Here is a 20,477-nt window from a genome sequence, read left to right as displayed (position 1 = left end):
AGAGGGAAAAGTTAGACCAGATCCCAATCTCTTTGGAAGTTCATAGTAACTGTTACCCAACCTAAGTCAAGGGGCAGTCAAGTGTGCCACAATGAACTGAGTGGGGGAGGGGACAACCAATATACTCTAAAGTGAAAAAGAAAAAATTAGAAGGCATTAGCATAGCACTGAACTACAGCTGTGTTATTTCTCCCTCTAAGAAATGTCTCCAAGCACAATCTTCGGTGATTCAATTTATCAGCAAATGGTTTACGCAGGCTCCTAGAGGACAAAACAAGATGCCTGGTACTGAAAATGAGGCCGAGCTGTGATTATAGCATCCATCTCCGTTTTAAGAATAGCAGAGGGGTGTGGAGCCAAGACAGCGGGGGCGGCACCCGTGGGATGTGGGGATCGCGCCCCCAGTGCCGCTGACCCTGCACCCAGTACCCAGAGCCCCACACCAAGCCGAGTCCACACCGAGCCGAGTCCACACCGAGCCGCAGCCACCCACCCGGGGGACCAGCAGGGTCTTGGTGCCCCGGCCGGGAGTCAGGCCTGTGCCTCCGAGGTGGGCGAGCCAGGTTCAGGACACTGGTCCACCAGAGACCTCGCAGCTCCACGTAATATCAAACGGCGAAAGCTCTCCCAGAGATCTCCATCTCAACACGAAGACCCAGCTCCACTCAACAACCAGCAAGCTACACTGCTGGACACCCCATGCCAAACAACTAGCAAGACAGGAACACAACCCCACCCATTAGCAGAGAGGCTGCCTAAAAGCATAATAAGTCCACACACACCCCAAAACACACCACCAGACGTGGACCTGCCCACCAGAAAGACAAGATCCAACCTCATCCACCAGAACACAGGCACTAGTCCCCTCCACCAGGAAGGCTACACAACCCACTGAACCAACCTTAGCCACTGGGGACAGACATCAAAAACAACGGGAACTACGAACCTGCAGCCTGCGAAAAGGAGACCCCAAACACAGTAAGTTAAGTAAAATGAGAAGACAGAGAAACACACAGCAGATGAAGGAGCAAGGTAAACACCCACCAGACCAAACAAATGAAGCAGAAATAGGCAGTCTACCTGAAAAAGAATTCCGAGTAATGACAGTAAAGATGATCCAAAATCTTGGAAAGAGAATGGAGAAAATACAAGAAACGTTTAACAACGACCTGGAAGAACTAAAGAGCAAACAAACAGGGATGAACAACACAATAAATGAAATTAAAAATTCTCTAGAAGGAATCAATAGCAGAATAACTGAGGCAGAAGAACAGATAAGTGACCTGTAAGATAAAATAGTCAAAATAACTACCGCAGAGCAAAATAAAGGGAAAAAAATGAAAAGAATTGAGGACAGTTTCAGAGACCTCTGGGACAACATTAAATACACCAACATTCGAATTATAAGGGTCCCAGAAGAAGAAGAGAAAAAGAAAGGGACTGAGAAAATATTTGAAGAGATTACAGTTGAAAACTTCCCTAATATGGGAAAGGAAGTAGTCAATCAAGGCCAGGAAGCAAAGAGAGTGCCATACAAGATAAATCCAAGGAGAAACATGCCAAGACACATATTAATCAAACTATCAAAAATTAAATACAAAGAAAACATATTAAAAGCAACAACGGAAAAGCAACAAATAACATACAAGAGAATTCCCGTAAGGTTAACAGCTGAGCTTTCAGCAGAAACTCTGCAAGCCAGAAGGGAGTGGCAAGACATATTTAAAGTGATGAAAGGGAAAAACCTACAACCAAGATTACTCTACCCAGCAAGGATCTCATTCAGATTTGATGGAGAAATTAAAACCTTTACAGACAAGCAAAAGCTAAGAGAATTCAGCACCACCAAACGAGCTTTACAACAAATGCTAAAGGAACTTCTCTAGGCAGGAAACACAAGAGAAGGAAAAGACCTACAGTAACAAACCCAAAACAATTAAGAAAATGGGAATAGGAACATACATATGGATAATTACCTTAACTGTAAATGGATTAAATGCTCCCACCAAAAGACACAGAGTGGCTGAATGAATACAAAAACAAGACCCGTACATATGCTGCCTACAAGAGACCCACTTCAGCCCTAGGGACACATACAGACTGAAAGTGAGGGGATGGAAAAAGATATTGCATGCAAATGGAAATCAAAAGAAAGCTGCAGTAGCAATTCTCATATCAGACAAAATAGACTTTAAAACAAAGACTATTACAAGAGACAAAGAAGGACACTACAAAATGATCAAGGGATCAATCCAAGAAGAAGATATAACAATCGTAAATATTGATGCACCCAACATAGGAGCACCTCAATACATAAAGTGAATGCTAACAGCCATAAAAGGAGAAATCGACAGTAACACATTCATAGTAGGGGACTTTAACACCCCACTTTCACCAATGGACAGATCATCCAAAATGAAAATAAATAAGGAAACACAAACTTTAAATGATACATTAAACAAGATGGACTTAATTGATCTTTATAGGACATTCTATCCAAGAGAATACACTTTCTTCTCAAATGCTCGTGGAACATCCTCCAGGATAGATCATACATTGGGTCAAAAATCAAGCCTTGGAAAATTTAAGAAAATAGAAATTGTATCAACTGTCTTTTCCCACCACAATGCTACGAGAGTAGATATCAATTACAGGAAAAAAATATGTAAAAAAATACAAACACATGGAGGCTAAACAATACACTACTTAATAACCAAGAGATCACTGAAGAAATCAAAGAGGAAATCAAAAAATACCTAAAAACAAATGACAATGAAAACACGACAGCCCAAAACCTATGGGATGCAGCAAAAGCAGTTCTAAGAGGGAAGTTTATAGCAATACAACCCTACCTCAAGAAACAAGAAACATCTCAAAACAACCTAAACTTACACCTAAAGCAATTAGAGAAAGAAGAAGAAAAAACCCCCAAAGATAGCCAAAGGAAAGGAATCATAAAGATCAGATCAGAAGTAAATGAAAAAGAAATAAAGGAGACAATAGCAAAGATCAATAAAGCTAAAACCTGGTTCTTTGAGAAGATAAACAAAATTGATAAACCATTAGGCACACTCATCAAGAAAAAAAGGGAGAAGACTCAATAGAATTAGAAATGAAAAAGGAGAAGTAACAACTGACACCGCAGAAATACAAAAGATCATGAGAGATTACTACAAGCAACTCTATGCCAATAAAATGGACAAACTGGAAGAAATGGACAAATTCTTAGAAAAGCACAACCTTCCAAGACTGAACCAGGAAGAAATAGAAAATATAAACAGACCAATCACAAGCACTGAAATTGAAACTGTGATTAAAAATCTTCCAACAAACAAAAGCCCAGGACCAGATGGCTTCATAGGTGAATTCTATCAAACATTTAGAGAAGAGCTAACACCCATCCTTCTCAAACTCTTCCAAAATATAGCAGAGAGAGGAACACTCTCCTGCTCATTCTATGAGGCCACCATCACCCTGATACCAAAACCAGACAAAGATGTCACAAACAAAAAAAACTACAGGCCAGTATCACTGATGAACATAGATGCAAAAATCCTCAACAAAATACTAGCAAACAGAATCCAACAGCACATTAAAAGGATCATACACCATGATCAAGTGGGGTTTATCCCAGGAATACAAGGATTCTTCAATATACGTAAATCAATCAATGTGATAAAACATACTAACAAACTGAAGGAGAAAAACTATATGAGCATCTCAATAGATGCAGAAAAAGCTTCTGACAAAATTCAACACCATTTATGATAAAAACCCTGCAGAAAGTAGGCATAGAGGGAACTTTCCTCAATATAATAAAGGCCATATATGACAAACCCACAGCCAACATCATTCTCAAAGGTGAAAAACTGAAACCATTTCCTACAGGATCAGGAAAAAGACAAGGTTGTCCACTCTCACCACTATTATTCAACACAGTTTTAGAAGTTTTAACCACAGCAATCAGAGAAGAAAAAGAAATAAAAGGAATCCAAATTGGAAAAGGAGAAGTAAAGCTGTCACTGTTTGCAAATGACATGATACTATACATTGAGCATCCTAAAGATGCTACCAGAAAACTACTAGAGCTAACCAATGAATTTGGTAAAGTAGCAGGATATAAAGTTAATGCACAGAAATCTCCTGCACTGCTATACACTAATGATGAAAAATCTGAAAGAGAAATTAAGGAAACACTCCCATTTACCACTGCAACAAAAAGAATAAAATACCTAGGAATAAACCTACCTAAGGAGACAGAAGACCTGTATGCAGAAAACTATAAGACACTGATGAAAAAAATTAAAGATGATACAAACACATGGAGAGATATACCATGTTCTTCGATTGGAAGAATCAACATTGTGAAAATGACTATACTACCCAAAGCAATCTACAAATTCAATGCAATCCCTATCAAACTACCACTGGCATTTTTCACAGAACTAGAACAAAAAATTCCACAATTTGTATGGAAACACAACAGACCCCGAATAGCCAAAGCAATCTTGAGAACGAAAAACGGAGCTGGAGGAATCAGGCTCCCTGACTTCAGACTAAACTACAAAGCTACAGTAATCAAGACAGTATGGTACTGGCACAAAAACAGAAAGATAGATCAATGGAACAAGATAGAAAGCCCAGAGATAAACCCACGCACATACGGTCACCTTATTTTTGAGAAAGGAGGCAAGAATATACAGTGGAGAAAAGACAGCCTCTTCAGTAAGTGGTGCTGGGAAAACTGGACAGCTACATGTAAAAGAATGAAATTAGAACACTCCCTAATACCATACACCAAAATAAACTCAAAATGGATTAAAGACCTAAATGTAAGGCCAGACACTATAAAACTCTTAGAGGAAAACACAGGCAGAACACTCTATGACATACATCACAGCAAGATCCTTTTTGACCCACCTCCTAGAAAAATAGAAATAAAAACAAAAATAAACAAATGGGATCTAGTGAAACTTAAAAGCCTTTGCACAGCAAAGGAAACCATAAAAAAGACAACCCTCAGAATGGGCGAAAATATTTGCAAATGAAGCAACTGACAAAGAATTAATCTCCAAAAGTTACAAGCAGCTCATGCAGCTCAATATAGAAAAACCAACCCAATCCAAAAATGGGCAGACGACCTAAATAGACATTTCTCCGAAGAAGAAATACAGATCGCCAACAAACACATGAAAGAATACTCAACATCACTAATCATTAGAGAAATGCAAATCAAAACTACAATGAGGTATCACCTCACACCAGTCAGAATGGCCATCATCAAAAAATCTACAAACAATAAATGCTGGAGAGGGTGTGGTGAAAAGGGAACACTCTTGCACTGCTGGTGGGAATGTGAATTGGTACAGTCACTATGGAGAACAGTATGGAGGTTCCTTAAAAAACTAAAAATAGAACTACCATACAACCCAGCAATCCCACTACTGGGCATATACCCTGAGAAAACCGTAATTCAAAAAGAGTCATGTACCACAATGTTCATTACAGCTCTATTTACAATAGCCAGGACATGGAAGCAACCTAAGTGTCCATCAACAGATGAATGGATAAGGAAGGTGTGGTACATATATATAATGGAATATTACTCAGCCATAAAAAGAAACAAAATTGAGTTATTTGTAGTGAGGTGGAGGGACCTAGAGTCTGTCATACAGAAGGAAGTAAGTCAGAAAGAGAAAAACAAATATTGTATGCTAACACATATATATGGAATCTTAAAAAAAATGGTTCTGAAGAACCTTGGGCCAGGACAGGAATAAAGACACAGATGTAGAGAATGGACTTGAGGACACCGGGGGGGGAAGGGTAAACTGGGACGAAGTGAGAGAGTGGCATGGACATATAGACACTACCAAATGTAAAACTGATAGCTAGTGGGAAGCAGCCACATAGCACAGGGAGATCAGCTCGGTGCTCTGTGACCACCTAGAGGGGTGGGATAGGAAGGGTGGGAGAGAGACGCAAGAGGGAAGAGATATGGGGATATATGTGTATGTACAGCTGATTCACTTTGTTATAAAGCAGAAACTAACACACCATTGTAAAGCAATTATATTCTAATAAAGGTGTTAAAAAAAAGAACAGCAGAGGGGTACAGATAAATCTGTTTGATCCCATGAATTGGTCTTCCTTCTCTATGTGTGAATTTGGTATGTGAGTATCAAATAGTTAAATCTAAATTCTGTGATGGTAAGGGAACACTTAACAGTTTCGAAAAACAAAGCAGGGAACACATGCACTGATTTGTGGACCCTAATAAAAATGAGACTTAAAAATAAAATCTGGGGCCTCCCTGGTGGCGCAGTGGTTGAGAGTCCGCCTGCCGATGCAGGGGATACGGGTTCGTGCCCCGGTCTGGGAGGATCCCATATGCCGCGGAGCGGCTGGGCCCGTGAGCCATGGCTGCTGAGCCTGCGCATCCGGAGCCTGTGCTCCGCAACGGGAGAGGCCACAACAGTGAGAGGCCCGCGTACCACAAAAAAAAAAAAAAAAAAAAAAAAAAAAAAAAAAATCTGAAAGTCAACAGTCTGATTTCCTCTTGCATCTCTTTATCTATGGCCCCGGTCTCCTATGCATACCAAAAGTCCTATTCCAAAAATAAATATCAACAGGTGGTTGGTAGTTCTTTATTTTCTAATTTTCAAATACAATGATTTTAGAATATAAATACAAAATCCCCTTACCTCTGCAAAATTCTATAATAATAAATAATGCTACAGATATGGAAGCAGACCTCAGCTGATCAACCCAGCTCCTTTAATAACCAAAATGAGTCCATGTGGTTCCAAATCACTGTTCACCTCCACATTTTGAGATGAAAATAGGTTTAGTTCAAAGCAAGTGATTTAAAGGGTTGTTTCTCCTCAGCTCCCTTGCACACCGGATTTACCTAATCACCTGCACTCATTACCCATGGGATCTGGCAGTTAATTTCATCAGTCTTCACCTTCTTCAAAAGTCTAAAACCAATGATCAAAAACTAGAGATGAAGCATACAAGACAGATGGAGGGACTTTCCTGGTGGCGCAGGGGTTAAGAATCTACCCCCCCAATGCAGGAGACACGGGTTCGATCCCTGGTCAGGGAACTAGAACCCACATGCGTGCTGTAACTGAGGAGCCCACGAGCTGCAACTAAGGAGTCCACCGTCTGCAACTAAAGGAGCTGGCGAGCCGCAACTAAGGAGCCCGCCTGCCACAGCTAAGACCTGGTGCAACCAAAATAAATAAAATTATATATATATAAAAAAGACAAAGACAAATGGAAAGCAAGTAGCTGAATTAATACAACAAATACCAACCAAGTATTTATTACATGCCAAGGTCCATATGAGGTGCTGTGTGTATAGGGGTGAGTAAAACAAACTCCCTACCTTAAATGGGGCTCATAGTCTAATAAGGAAGATGAATGTGAACATGCAAACAGATGTTTGCCCAGTTAGTACAAAATGATGAGTAGCAAAATGGGAACAAAATAGGGTGCTGAGCAAGAAAAGAACACATCAGAGAAACTCACACACATGTACAAAGAGACAAGTACACAAATGTCTACTTTCCATAACAGTGAAATACCGACAACAACCTAAATGACCATCACTAGGGAAATGGAAAAATAAATCGCAGAATATTCATATGATGGAATATTACAGAGCAGTTCAAATGAATGATTAGATCTATATGTATCAACATGGATATACTTCAAAAATATAAACGTTGAGAGAAAAAAAGCAAGTTGCAAACTCAAATATGATACATCATTTACATAAGTTAAGTGGGTACATTTCAAAGGTAAGAATAGCATACCAAATGGAAAGCTACATATCAGCTTCAAAAAAGCAGCTGCCTGTGGAGAGGTAAAGGGGAGACGAGGGAAGGGTAGGCACGCAGAGGATCCTGACTATCTGTAAGGCTTTTATTTAAAGAAAAGCTGAAGCAATTATAAGAAAATCTTAACATGTATTAGTTCTGGGAGATGGCTACACGAATATGTTATTTTACTCTATAAAAATTAATGGGGGGCTTCCCTGGTGGCACAGTGGTTGAGAGTCCGCCTGCCAATGCAGGGGACGCAGGTTCGTGCCCCGGTCCGGGAAGATCCCACATGCCGTGGAGCGGCTAGGCCTGTGAGCCATGGCAGCTGAGCCTGCGCGTCTGGAACTTGTGCTCCTCAACGGGAGAGGCCACAACAGTGAGAGGTCCACGTACAGAAAAAAATAAATTAAAAAAAAAATTAATGGGAAAAAAGAAAAAGATTTTTTTTTTAATTTAAAAATGAGAGAAGGAAGTGGGGTGAATGGACCTATTTAGGCAGAGGACCAAGAAGGTGCCATATAAGCCAAGACCCGAGGAGAGAGGAAAACACGAACTTGCACCAAGCTGGGGAGAAGCATTCCAGGCGGTGGCGCCCAGAACATGAGGGCTCTGCAGAGGGACAGAAGTGAACATGTGTGCGCAACTCAAAGAAAACGTAGCCCCGGAGGGCTGCAGCAAAGCTGGGGTGGGGAGGGCAGGGGGTCAGTAGCAGGGAAGGTGACCGGAGAGGTGAAGCGACCCATGCAGGACCTGGGAGGCCATGGTCAACTGAGATGGAAGCTACTGGAAAGGACGTGATGCAATCACACGTTAAAAATACAGATCACCTGCTGTGTGGAGAACTGATCAAAGGCAAGAGTGGAAGGGAGACACCAATGGGAGGCTGCTGCGGTGATCCTGGCCAGAGACGGTGCGGTCTGAACTAGGAGAGAGAGTGGCAGTGCCAATGGAGAGAAACGGATGAATCTGGGTATACTGAAGGTAAGGTTGGCAGGACTTACAACTAACTGCATCTTAGGACTGGGCTAAGAAGTGATAGGAAAGACAACTATTTCTTAAATATTATAAAAATGGCTGGTGTTTGCCACTTTGGGTCCACTACTAGATGTTACTGAAGGACATGAAAAAACACTCCAGGCTCCTGAATCTACTTAGTAAAAATAAACGAAAAAACTTAAACTCATGAACATCAAACTCTTAAGGGTAAATGTAAGGATCAGCTGAGGTCATTAAGTTAAAGAGTGAGGAAGGTCAGGTTAAATCACTCAGGGGAAGTGAGTTTTCAAAAAGACTGAAAGAGCAGAAATTAGTGATGTGGGTGGACAAAGGCACAAAAAGCAGAAGAAACAACAAAGTAAAAACACAAAATAGAAAATAATTTGGCAAACAGCTGACAAATTGGTCTTATAAGGGTAGACGTTTAGGCATTCAAGGGAGAGAAAAATGCAGACAGGGTAAGAGTGGGTCTGGAGGGCAGCCACCGCTGCTAAGATGTTAGGTTTTCAGGTCACGTTTACTGAGCGCTTATTATGTATCAAACGCTGAATCGAAGCATTAACACACACCATCTCAGTTCATTCTCCCAACAACCTCGCTGGGGAATTACCATGACTAAAAATGAGGAAGCTGAGGCTCAGAGAGGTTATATAACCAGCCAGGCTGTGCGTACCTGGGAAGCCGGGGGCAGGGGGGGCGGGGGGTGGCTGGAGGCGGCAGGCAGGGTGGGGAGAGTGGGGAGCGTGAGACCCCCAGGCGTAGGCCTGGATTCCAGGGCTGCCACTTAGTTGAGGCGTTTCACAAGCTACTTCTCTGGGTCTCACAGCCCTCATCTATGAACTGGGGAGAATTAAAATATCTACCCACAGCAATTCTGGTTGCCGCCACCGCTGCACGCATACAGCACAAGCTGAAGTCAATGATCACCTCCATGTCCCCAAAATTTTCAAAGCTATCACCTGAGTCTCTTGCTGACAGTCACCCACCACCTCCCTGAGACACTCTTCCCTGGCTCCCACGACACCTTGTGTTCCTACTTTTCTCCTTCTGTGGTGGCCTCCTCCAAGCCATTCCACACTGGGGATCCGTAAGACAGCATCCTACACCCACTTCTCTTTCTACTCTCTCCTCTCCCAAAGTAATCCCATCCATGTCCATGTTTTAATTTACATCAATTCACCAATGACGCCCAACTTTATATCGTATCGTGCCACCTCAAAATTAACATGTCCAATATCAGACTGCTCATCCTTCCCTCCCCTGGCCCCAAACCCAGGCATCTTCCAACACTCCTCACCTCAGTGAAAGGCTTGCCATCCATCAGCCTGCACAACTCAGAAGGCCAGGAGTTATCCTGAAGTTGTCCTGGATATTTTCCCCATCCTAAGCCCAATATCCAAGCTGCCGCCAGGTTCTACTGGGTTTTCTTCTCTCACATCTCTCTCATATCTGAACCTTCTCCCTCTCCCAGCTGCCATCACGCCAGCCAAGCTACCACCATCGCTTGCCTGGAATACCTTAATAAGAGCCTACTAACTAGTTTCCCTCATCCACGCTGACCCTTCCAATCCACTCAGCCAGAGCGATGGTCTCAAAATGCAAACGGGAGCCAATCCCTCCACCACAAGAAGGATCTGCTGATGTCCACCCCCTGCTCAACATGGCCGGCAAGGCCCACATGGTGTGACCCTGTCCTCCTCTCCAGACTCGCCTCCCATCACTCCCCGCTTCCTCTCTACGTCCAGGCTACAGCAGCCTTCCCTCAGTTCCTTGACCACACAATGCTTCCACCCATCACAGGATCTCTGCACAAGGCATCCCTCACCCTGGAATGCTGATCCCTGTAACCCTTTAGCTTGTTAACTCCAGCATCCAGCACACACTTTTCTGATCTCAGCTCAAGTGTCACATGATCAGGAAACCTCTGATTCTTCAGTCTGGGAGCTTTGATTCTTCAGAGGGCCTTTGTTATCAGCACTCAGAAACTCCCATTCCTTTTCTTAGCTCTTATTTTCTCCTGGGTCGGCATGATTATTCATTGGACAATTTGCTTAATGGCTCTCCCCAACCAGAATGAAAACCCCATGAGGACAAGGTCGTTGAACATTTAAATTTATCACCATATCCCCAACACACCAGCACCAGGCCCAACACCTGGTAGGGGTTTGGCGCCTTCCTCTGCACTGTGACAAGAAACCATGGTGCCCAGGCTTTCCTAGGTTAAAGTGCTTTGTGACTGGGGGACACGGCAGTAGCCATCGTCAACTAGCACGCTCTGGCACAATAAAACACAGAGGCTCACAGGGACGGACTTGCTCAAAGCCAAACAAAGCAAACACACAGTGAGCATGGTGCCCGTGTTTCCAGTCCAGGTTTCCTCCAGCACATATTCAGGCTTTTCCGCGCGGTGTTTGCACCTACCGCAGATCCTTTGTCTTGCTTACTACTAAGAAATCATGAGTTTGGCCTCCTGAGCTCTAGCTCTAGTTTTACTGGAATCATTACCTAAGGCTTTCATCTCAAGCCTACAGGTCACAAGCAATGTCATCTGTCTCCATTTCCCTCCATGGGACAGACTCAGCAAATACTACTGGAAGAATTTCTGGCTATGATGCAAGAATCAGTAATTGAATTAAATATATTCACCTGCTCTAAGCCAATCTTCTGAAAACAAGTTATTTTTTTCTGCCCTGTCAGGGCATCATTAAAGAAGAAATATCTGGATCTTTCCTGTGATTCAATGATCAGCTGTCCATCGCATCAGGCCATGCAGTCCAACTTGAATAGAACATACACCCTACCCTGTTGGCCAGTGCACGGAAGTATTACACGTGGCCTTAAGAACAATGCACATTATTAATAGCCCATGAGCTTATTCCTTTCCCCAAGTGCCCCCTCCTCAACCCTCCTCCTCCCTGCCTGCGGAAGGCACACCATCCTCCTGCACAGGGCTGAAAATATAGTCTGTGGCTAAGTCAGCAGGGGTGAAAAGCCCCTGAAACAAATATAGCCAAATGTCTGACACTCCAAATTATGACAGAAACCTAATATCTTTGCTCCACTCCCATCCCCACTCTACTCTCAGCCCTAAGGCAAAAACTCTCATCACTAGCCTCAAAAGAACAAATCTTTTCTTAAATGTAAAACAACAAAGGCAATAAAAATAGGTAACAGAAAACAAAACCCAAACCTGAAAAGAACAATTAGTAATCCCAAACACCACACACAAGTCATTTCTGGAAATCCCTCATGCTTTGTTGTTCTTTTAAAAATGCAAGTAGAGATTGGCTTCAGTTACATTCTATTTCATTTCACTTTTTAAAAGAGGGAGGGAACCCTCAAAGAAAAAATTTAAATTCTGAGACTCTAATACATTCAAGTTTAAAAGTGACACCAGCCAATTCACCCACCAAAATTAATAATAAAAAGGAAACAAGGACAGCTGTACAACCCGACACTGGCACTAAATTTCAAAGTATGTACAAAATCTCTAAAGCAATGACTACAGGGCTCAGGAATCTCTGGCTTAAAATCAAACAGCTTCTTAGCACATACACACATACATAAAGCCATCCTTCTCCCCGCCTTCCAAACTCCCACAACTTACCAAACTCAGCTCACTGTAATTTCACACCGTATTTATGATATGGCAAATTGACACAGGCTCATGCTGCCTACCAAAATGATGAAACACAAACAGAAGGCACTAATTCTATTAGTCTGCTCTCAGTTAACCAGTCCTGAGCCATAATAAACCCAACCAGCTTGTTTTGTTTTTAAATTTGAGATGGATGTGTCTCTGAAGGGCCTGACTGTACTGCTGGGAAGAGCACACACAAGCCACCAGACGGCGCGGGCTGCCGAAAGCAGGTTCTTCCAATTAACACAGAGTGGCCCTGGCATGGCTGAAGCCAGGAGATGGTGCGGTGACATCTTGTACATCATCAGATTCAAATGCTGGGGTGGCTGATCCATTTGGGGGATGGGAAAATCTGCAAGGTTGCTGAGTGCAACCACATCACCCATAAATCTACTACCTGGGTGGATGAGGAAAGGAAAATCTGGAGAAAAGATCAATATTTTTGCCTTGCAGTGATCCTTTCTCTACAATCCATCTGTATCCGCAATCTGTGAAGGGGGGTGGACATGGGAGGAAAAAAAATAAAGTTATAAGATATTTCCCCCTTTCCTTAAGAGTAGCACTATCCAGGAAATTACCTAGGCAGACTGACTGTGCATCCAGACAATTAAACCTTACGCCAGTTTCTGTGCCACTGGTGAATAGTGGTTAATAACTTCACACTTTTCTTTTTGTGTCTTAACAAGGAGGGAATGGCACTTTCAAAATCATTACTGCTCTGTCATCTTGGTTCACTGCCAAAGCAAAGAGCTGTAGAAACACCTGGCAAATAACACGCGGCTCATGAAAAAGAAACATACACCGAAACAGGTTTATAGAAAATGTTCACATATGTAGAAAGAGGAATGAGTTTGGGTTAACAGAAAATCACTCACTGGGGTGAGGGGTGGGGAAGAAAGGAAGAGGTTTCCAGGCCTCAGTTTCTGTGATTCGAGTCAGAGTAATGAAACTCAATCTGAGCAGAGATCAGCGGCGCCGACACAAAGTTAGTCCGATAGTATTTATCTCCTCATCCTCAGTCACACTCCCAGTGGGTTCAGTAATTAAATGGGCAAAATATCGAGGCAAAAATACCATCCCTGCCTTCTCAAATGAGTGGCCCAGTAAAAACGTATAAAGTAGCCTTTTTCTTATTCTGAGTATCCAGGCCATTCTTATAAACTCAAATAAGGCTTAAATATCAAGATCCTATATCACAAAATGCATCTCCTCCACACCCACCCATCTATAACTGCAGAAACTACTAGACCAGCGTGATCCCAGAGTCACAGCAAACTAGCACGTACTCTGTGGGGCATGGGGCTAGGTGCTGGGGTGTGGGCGACATCAAAATACAGACACAGTGATCCTCGACAAACCAAACGCAAGTAGAGACTGAACAATATAGAAACAATTTGAGGCTGCAGGCTTTTCTTTTCTTTCCTTTTTTGGTCAATTAAGAGAAAAATTTTAAGTATTCATACTAGTTTTTACAGACCCATTAGGAAATCTAGGTGTAAAACTACCAACATGTGGGTTTTTTAAAGACCCTAATTTAGACTGAGAATAAGGAAATTCCACCTCCTTTAATGAAATAAACCCTGGCACTCTGAAGACAAGGGAGGCCAGCCCACACAGCCCCAGGACCACCTGTCACCGCCACTGACACCCAGGAGGTACAACATGTGAGGATGGGTGCGAGGCGCTTCTATCTGACAAAGACTTGCTCACAGACCCAGCCCGGTTCACAGGCAGAACTTGACCCTGTCTCCCTCTTCCCAGCTACCTCTAACATCGACTGCCTGTTTGCTCCTAAACCTATACATTGCAGCGTTCAAAACCCAAAGAGCACACAAAGGTAGATGTCCAGGCATCTTGGAAGGGATAGGTTCCAACATTAAGAGAGAGGGATAACATTCTTCTGAATTTCTTTTTGAAAGTCTAAAGTTTTAGCCATTTTGAAAGAAATATTATGTGTGTTCAAGTTGTACATAAATTCAAACCAGGCCTAAATGTAACCCACTTATTTATAGAGCGCAATACTGTGCTCATACAGCATAGATTATTCTATATACTTGAAACTTTTTTGTCATTGCATTTCTCTCAAATTATTGAATGTCTAATTTATCATAATTTGAACTGGCCTTCCATGGGGTATTTCCAAGGCGTTTCCTCTTCTTAGCTTTATATTTACCAACATTACTTTCACCAATTTCAGAAAGGATACAGACAAAGGGCCAAGCAAATATAGATGTTAATTAGTAAAAGTTCACCCATATAAATAATCTGCAGTTAAGATGCCACTTACTGGACGGAAAACAGGTGTTTCTATAGAAGTTAAAGGTATATAAAAAGAACCTCAGCTCTAAATTTGCTATTAATTTGTACTATGAAGAATTTCAACTCATTCCATCTGAATTACCACCAATTCTGAATTAGTAGATATGAATTAATAAAGTTGAATAGTATGAAGAACTGCCAAGAATTTAGAACCCAAACATCCCTGAAATACAACAATAAAAAGGGAATTTAAAGTTTCTCTGGCTTAGAATATTATAATGTAAACAACTTCAAAGTGGTAAGTAATCTGTAATCACTGAAAAAGGATATTGCTTTTTTTAACGTAAAATATATTCTGCCAAAATATATTAAACCTTCACTTTCAGCCTTAAGAGAAATTATCTTCTTATATTTAAAAAAAATCAAAATGTTAGTAGGTCAGCTGAAGTTAAAAGTAGTCTTAATGGTGGCTATTAAATCCTGGAGACAGAATTAGAACTCTTCCCCTCCTACCACCCATACAGTTTCCATGAGTCTGGTCTGGCAAGAAAATTCTTCATACTGCCATGTTTTAGGTAACAAAAGCATACGTTTTTAAGACTAAAGTGTACCCTCAACCTACGAGGGCAGAAATGAAGAAATATAAGAACCACCAGTTCTTTAGCATTTTTGCATCATGGTGCCCTTTGAGAATCTCTTAAATGCTATGCACCCTTCCCCCCAAAAAAGCACACACATGCACAGACACATAAAATGTCACATACAACTTGAGGAGTCACAGACATTCGCTCTGCTTCTATGAGAAGTTCTCATATGACAATATAAACAGATAAAACTTGAAAATCTATGTTTTTTTAGATGTCCGAAAGATTGCTTTCCTTCCTTCTTACTACTTTGAGTGTACTTTCCTCTACTTTCACCCACTATGACTGATGCTGTTAAGAAATGAGAGTGACTTTTCTATTATACGTGACTCTCTTTTAGACCAGAGGTCCACCAATTTTTTCTGTAAAGGGCCAGAAAGTACATATTTTAGGCTTTGCAGGTCATTCAGGCTCTCTGGGTACTAATCAGTTCTGCCATTGTAACAGAACACAACTGCAGCCATAAACAAGTGGGTGTGGCTGTGTCCCAATAAAATTTTATTTACACAAAACAAGCAGTGGACAGGAATTAGCCCTGGAGTTCTAGGTTCTCGACCCCTGGAATAGAAGAATAGGTTCAACAACTCCACAGGAAGCAAAAAGACAAATAGATCCCTAACTTATATGATCCCTAAAAATAATTCCCAGAAGGGTTTAAGACCTGAATAAGAAAAGCCAAAGCTTGCAACTTTTAGAAGAAAATAAGAGAGAATGTCTATGTCACTGAAGGAGGGAAAGGTTTAAGAAAAAAAACAACACAGTGTACAAGGGGGAAAAAACCAAACATTTGTCAATAAATTTTAAAACTTCTGCACAAGAAAAGACCACAAATAAAAGTTAAAAAGATAAGTCACAGACTAAAAGATATCTGCAACAAAAATTACCAAAAAAGAACTAGCCTTTGAATACCTAAGAAGAAATACTAAGAAGCATACAACCCAGTGAAATAGGACCTATATGCTCACAGGCAAATCACACTGAAAAAAAGAAAACTGAAGAGTTAAAACACATGAAAGGATGCTCACCTTAACTAATACTTGGGGAAATGCAAATTAAAATCACAATGAGATACCACTTCACACTCATGAGACTGGCAAAAGTTTTTAATTCTGATAATAACAAGTGCTGGCAAAGGTGTGGAACACTAAGGATGATGCAACAAGCATGTTTACAAGTATCTAAGGAGTCTAAAAATCCCTCAGTAGAAAAATAAACAACAAATTCAAAAAGGTAAAATTGTATATCAAAATTATTCCCAACTGTTTTTAAATTAACCTCTGATTCTGTGACTGAGGGAGTCATGTATTGTAGTCCCATGGCCATAAATATGAATTTAGCTATCTGAAAGTATTAACTCGCTATGATAAATTAAATGACTGCTCCTACCAATAACATGTCATATACCGCTTGCAGATGTGCAAACTCCACTCTTAGTAATATGCTAGAGAAACTCTCGCACATGTGGCACTGTCTACTATAGCACCATTCGCAACAGCAAAAGAGTAAAAGAAGTGAAAATGAGGAAAGCTAAAAACGTGGACAATGGGAGAATAAAAAATATCCTGTGCTACATTTATTCACTGAAATATTACACAATAGGTAACATGAATAAATCAAGTCTAAAAATGTATCAACATGGACATACTTAAAAATTGCTATACAGAGTAGGGATTTTCCCCTACTTTTTTTTTGGCAAACTGCAAAAAATATGATAGCATGAGGTATAAATGGTAAAAACTTCTAAGGCACCACATGTATAGGTACACGTATTTGTTGTAAAAGCAAAAAACCCTGGGCAAAAAGGACAAAACCAACCCGGAGGGAGCAGTTACCTTGGAAGAAGAAAAGAAAAAAATGAGAGAGGGTGGGGAGGAAAGGGTCTTTAGTTGTCTCTACAATATTTTATTGCATTTAATTTTTTAAAACTAGGCTTTAAGAAAAAAGATTGGAAAAGTGAAATTTTTGCTTATTTCCAGATAAAGTTGAAAGTCTCCTTTAGCACTCAATTATAAGATTCTGTATATTCACTCATTCTCTTTTGCCGCTGACATCAACAAAGGCTACAGCCCTCCATCCCAGGGCCATTCTGAAGGGCTCCTGACAGGTGCTAGCACATGGCCAAGAGACTCCCAGGAAGGCTTGCCCTGGGCTTGACTGCAATGTTTTCATGCAATGATTTGGACACATTTTCTAAATGCACAAATTTCAGCTCCAAACACAATTGAAAGCTAGGCAGTCTACAACTGGTTGGCAAGCAGGCTGGCAAAGACTCACTTTAGCCTACTGGGTGAGAAAATGAAAAAGCATGGGCTCTACACCCAAACATTAGAGCATGCATTCACTTTAAAATGCAATCAGAAATCCAGACCAAAAATCATTTTCTCAAGGGCACAGAAATAACAGAGTGCAGAAATAAGACAATACCAATGTCAGTAAGTAGTAATTATTCCATAAAGACAAATATTACCATTACACTAAGGATTATGCAATGAGTATGCTTACAAGTATAGAGTAAATTTTAAATCCCTCAAAAAACCCCCAACAAATTCAAAGAGGCAAAATTACACATCAAAATCATTTCAATTCTCTTTAGATTAGCCTGATACTGTGACCAAGGGAGTCATGGATTGTAGCCCCATGGCCAGAAGTGTGAATTGAGCTCTTTGATAGAAGAATTAGCTTGCTATGATACATAAAATGATTGTTCTTATCAATAAAACTTTTTATTCAAAGACTGTCACTATTTAAACACTAAATACACTAGACTATTACAATCCTTTGGTCCTTTCTTTAATAATTTCAAAATTAATAAAAGTCAAAAATTTGGACAGATCTGTGTCACTAAATGGCTTTCACTATTGTTCACAGAATAAAAGCCTTAATTGATTAATGATCTCAGGGTGTCTATCGCCATCTAGTGAACAATCAGTTCAATTACCACACCAGTCACTTGACTACCTAGTCTGTTTTCTCTGTGATTTAAAATATATGTCCACTTACCGCTACCAACTTGCTCAGTATCTTTTGTATGTCTCCCTACACATATACTGAGAATAAACACAAATACAGATGGTATTTATATAGATTCACTTTCGAGTTATCTGTCAACTAGGTTTCCATATTACTTCTCTGGAAACACTGAGTTCATTATTTTTAAATAACTTGCACACCATGAGGTCCCTCATACAATTCCTTAACCATTAACTAATTCCTCTACCACCGAGCAATTAAAAATCATAGAAGAGTTTAAGTGTGAAAGATCACACCTGGGAAAAGACAATATTGATGTCCATTTGACACAACTATTAGCATTTTTATTATAAACCTGTTTTTAAAAGTACAATTAGTAATTACTCTGAGTACTCTAGCATCCATAATACATTTGATTACAGAAATTATTAGGTCACCAGAGCCAAACCTGCATGATTCCAACAAACTGAGCACACACAAAACAGACTTAAAAATAAAAAGGGCGGGGGGGCGCTTAAGGCCTCCCCAGACTGTGTATTAATCTATATTCAAATGCAAAATTTTATAATCTTTTCAGAGGACATGATACCAGGTTTCCTTGTCATTAATTTCCAATTAAACCTTAATCTAATTTATCCTACAAGGACTTTAAAAGCAATCAACTTCTAGGATTTTCAGGTTACTATATTACTTGGTCTACTCTATCTTAGTACAAAAAAGATAAGTTTGATAAGTTACAAAGATATTCCAAAATCTCAGCAAACTGACTCTCATTTTACACTTCGCTCCTCCTACCTCTTTAATAATCAAGAGATGCTTGAATTCACAAAGACCTAATAGTACGGACGGAAAAAAACAGTAAGCCCAAAGACAGATTATCACATAAAATACTTCCATCCGCCAGTGCTAATAATTATCATCAATACGTTACAATCATTTTTATTATAGGAAATAATTTCTGTACGTGGCTTTGAATCCTCTTCTAGAAAAAGATTTCCAGGAAGCAACTGTGTAATTATTATTTCTCATTAACCTCACATTACTTTAAAGGCCCGTTTCCCACCGTTGTTGTATTTTTTATTTGTGAGAAGGAGCAAAGGGGAAAGAGAAAAAGGGAAGCAGAAGCCAAGAACTTAAATCACATATGATTATTTCTAGATTTGTCTGAAGTTCTTTGTTTCTTAGTGGGAAGAGTAGGGTTTTTTTAAAAATAGTTTAGAAAGATTTGTTGTTATATTTTAAATAAGAGAAAAATAAAAATTGAGTTTAAATTCCCCATTAAAAATCGAGCTAAACAAAAATATTGCCGTTAAAGTACAATGGATTAGGGGAGTGGGGGAGATTATTGGACAAATTTGGGGCTTATCATTATCAACAGTGCCCTTTTAAGCTTGTGGATTTCTGAGCCAATGCAGAAAATGTAACAACAGGGATTTCCCAACAGCAAGAGGCACTCTCCAAGGGAGTAAATTGTCAACTACTGCCTCTCATGAGAAACTTAAGAGTAACCTTGATCCAATCTCAATAGTCAACCCATGTATTATCACCCAGTTGGGGCATAGTGAGTGCACTTCCTAATACAAAAATAAGATGGTATTCTATCAGAAGCCACTGGATACATACAGAGAAATAAAATTTAAATAATTTTAAAGTAAACTTAGCCAAAGAAACTGAAAACATCCTTTCCTCACTTCAATGAGCCCCTAAAACACCTGTATCTTCTCAAGTAAAAAAGGCCTATGTCTTGAGATGAGTATCGAAAAAAATGTTCTTCTAGGAATAAGAGGCAGAATATAAAGCAACAGGAGAGCCATCCTGAGGTGGAGCAGACAACCCCCATGCAGCGAAAGCCTTACAGTCAGGAAGAGCTGGATTCTCATCCCAAAAAGTCACTTGTTACACTTCACCTCTTTGAGTTTATTAGCTTCCTCATCTGCAAAACTGGAACACCCTTGCCTCTGTCAATTGATTCGTATGGGGTCTTAAGGAAATAACGCATCTGAAAGCTTCCTGCATAATGCTGGTGTCCTTCCTCACTGTGCCCTCAGCGGAGTGAAAGCGGGCTCCCAACAGAAGAGCACCTCTCAATATCCTCTTCGTTTCATGCCAGCTAGATCTGCACTGTCCAATACAGCA

At 40.5% G+C, this 20,477-nt stretch overlaps 1 protein-coding gene across 4 annotated transcripts in view; it reads right to left on the bottom strand.

Moving 5' to 3' along the window:
* Positions 1 to 20,477, bottom strand: part of POLA1 (DNA polymerase alpha 1, catalytic subunit) — a gene marked incomplete at both ends in the record, with an annotated part of 294,126 nt that overhangs the window by 213,301 nt on the left and 60,348 nt on the right. The window lies entirely within an intron of this gene.

This window comes from Hyperoodon ampullatus (genome assembly GCF_949752795.1).
Source record: "Hyperoodon ampullatus genome assembly, chromosome: X".
Lineage (NCBI taxonomy): Eukaryota > Metazoa > Chordata > Mammalia > Artiodactyla > Ziphiidae > Hyperoodon > Hyperoodon ampullatus.
This window is presented reverse-complemented; position numbering and strand designations above follow the sequence as displayed.